The sequence below is a fragment of the Nicrophorus vespilloides genome, unplaced genomic scaffold (assembly GCF_001412225.1).
Source record: "Nicrophorus vespilloides isolate i.1.1-1 unplaced genomic scaffold, Nicve_v1.0, whole genome shotgun sequence".
Taxonomy (NCBI): domain Eukaryota; kingdom Metazoa; phylum Arthropoda; class Insecta; order Coleoptera; family Silphidae; genus Nicrophorus; species Nicrophorus vespilloides.
In genome coordinates, this window is record NW_017096725.1 from 109,235 (window position 1) to 112,273 (window position 3,039).

Consider the following 3,039-nt stretch of genomic DNA (forward strand, 5'->3'; position numbering starts at 1 on the left):
ATAATACGACCATAATTTGTTCTTCTTACATATGCATTAATGAAATTGATGTAACCGATGCATTCATTAACAATTCACACACACACAACTTAAAATCTTGTATATATAAATCAATGATTATATCAAAATTTATTCAACATTATTTTTTTCGTTTAATTAACAATAACTTCAAAATTAAATCTACATTCATTTACTAATTAATCAAACTACTACAATAATATAGTTTTTCATATTGACGGCATGATTATTATTAGTATTATTGCAAATAGGCAACTAATTTTCTAAAATTTGAAAGTTCCTTTTTCTTTTTTTATTGCATATCTTCGCGTTGCAATTTCCAATCAATCTGCTACCTCATCTGGGCCATACTATATAATTTTTAACATATGCGAAACTAGTTTCTATACTTTTTTTTTGACAAATAAATTTACACTACAGTTGTTTATTTGAATCCGCCAATTATCAAGAATTTCCTAAACTTTCAGCTCAAGAATTCATTAACCAAAAAAATCTATTTGCAATACAAAATCATTTTTCACAATAGACATTTCAAGAACGACACATTATTATTTGATTAAATTTTACATATTTCGTAAATTATACGTATGATTTTTCTTGTTATTACATAAAATATTGTTTGAAAAATACTTTTTCTTAACCTTTATGAAAGTTTTTTTTTAGTTTTGTTGTATCAAATCTGACATTTCATATTTTGACATATGTGATATCTATTGTTATTATTTTAATTTGTTGGGCATTTCGTAAACTTTCAAACTGTCTTTTTTTAAAACAATAATTATTAGTATGAGAAGAATCTTTTAAATTTAGAACTGAGCAGGAAATCCGATTTGTGTAAAACGGATGCTCTATTATATTATGTCGTTCTTTTAATCCATTCAATAATTATGCTTCGGGCATTCTTTTTTTAAACTGAAAGTTTTCGCTTATGGACGAAAGAAAAAGTGTTTCTTTTTATTATTTATATATTTTGCGAAGATGAAATTATTTAAATTTTATGCTAATCGGATATGACTTATTTAAAAGACGTAAATAATATATTTTTTTTACAATTCTCAGTTGATTGAAATTGTTTCGCAATTTTCTAAATTATAGTTTTCTTAGTTTTCTTAGTTTTCTTAGTTTTCTTAGTTTTCTTAGTTTTCTTAGTTTTCTTAGTTTAAAATTATAAATAAAGAACGCTATGGAAATGTGACATTACTAAACCATTACGAAAATGTCCATAAAATAACAAAATATATAAAATAAAAATCATTACATGAAGTACAAAAATGACGTAAATAATGGTCATAAAAAAATCACGTAGATTGTGTAGTCGCTTCTAATTAGACTTTATTATGTACACTGCTCAGAAAGCATTACATGCATTGAATCGAAATCGTGATTTCTGTAATTGCAGCATTACATAGAAAATTTCGGTTGTTGTAACAGTACTATTTCTTTTCCCATCTGCTCTCGTTTATTTAATTAGCGCAACACAAGCAGTTCACATCTAAATCAATTAATTATCTGGAGAACATTCTAAAATAAATTCAAATATAATATACAACAATAATTTCTACGCAATTAAACAAACCGTACATCTTTTGTTTTCGAAATGCAAGAATTACAATGAAGTAAAAAATAAAACACTTTCTTCCAAACTCGTGCGTTCATCGTTATTACGTTACGATTAGAATAATTTCTTTTGTGAGAATGCATAATTTGCCTCTCGCCTCTTCCTTTCTTCTTATTTTCCTTACAAATTTCAATGTAATTTTGCGCAATTAGCGGCAAACGATTTGATTTTATAATATAGTAATTATTTGTAATTGTTCAGGAAATTGTTCCGGAGAAATGCAAAATGGTGTTTCTCTATAAACATGCAGATTTGCAGATACCCAGGAAGGAATGGATCATTGTTGCAAAATTTCGCAGGAGAAGAAACAATGCAAAACGTTTGCATACATTGTTCAACTCATTAGAAATGCTGATAGGTCTTTGTTTTTGATATTAAAGAGTTTATTGCATTCTACTTTGACAGCTCTCAAAATTTCTGTCAACGATAATTTATTCATTTAATTTCTTCTTTTGTAAGGTTTTATTGTATATACACAAGAGTTAGCGAATAATTATATAAAATAACAATTATTAGTTGAATATTTATTTAATTTTGTTATTTAATTACAAGCAAATTCTAAATGAAATTTTACTGACAGTTATCAGTCTTTTGACATAAACATATGTTTCGTTTAATATTGATAGGAATGCAATTTTGCTGTCAGTTAAAAGCCTATTGACATAATCATTTCACAGGAATGCAATTTTACTGACAGTTAAAAGGCTATTGATATAATCATTTGACAGGAATGCAACTTTATTGACAGTTGAAAGCCTATTGATATAATCATTTGACAGGAATGCAATTTTATTGACATTTGAAAGCCTATTGATATAGTCATTTGACAGGAATGCAATTTTACTGACAGTTAAAATGCTATTGATATAATCGTTTGACAGGAATGCAATTTTACTGACAGTTGAAAGCCTATTGATATAATCTGTTGACAGGAATGCAATTTTACTGACAGTCAAAGCCTATTGATAGGAATGCAATTTTACTGACAGTTAAAAGCATATTGAGATAATCATATGTTTTGTTTAATATTGACAAGAATGCAATTTTATTGACAGTTAAAAGCCTGTTGATATAATCATTTGAAAGTAATGTAATTTTACTGACTGTTAAAATCATATTGACATAATCATATGTTTTGTTTAATATTGACAGGAATGGAATTTAACAGACAGTTTTACAAGAATATTGACATAATCATATGTTTTGTTTAATATTGACACGAAACTTTAAATAAACTAAGAGTGTTATTAGCATATTATATTCTTTGTAGCTTTATAATTACATTACATTTATAAGTCAATTTGACATGAAGGAAATTTGTTGTTTCGGTAAAAAAACACTAAAATTTAGTAGTTAATAATTTAGAAAATAAATATCGAGAAATTTATAAGTGTAATGATTAC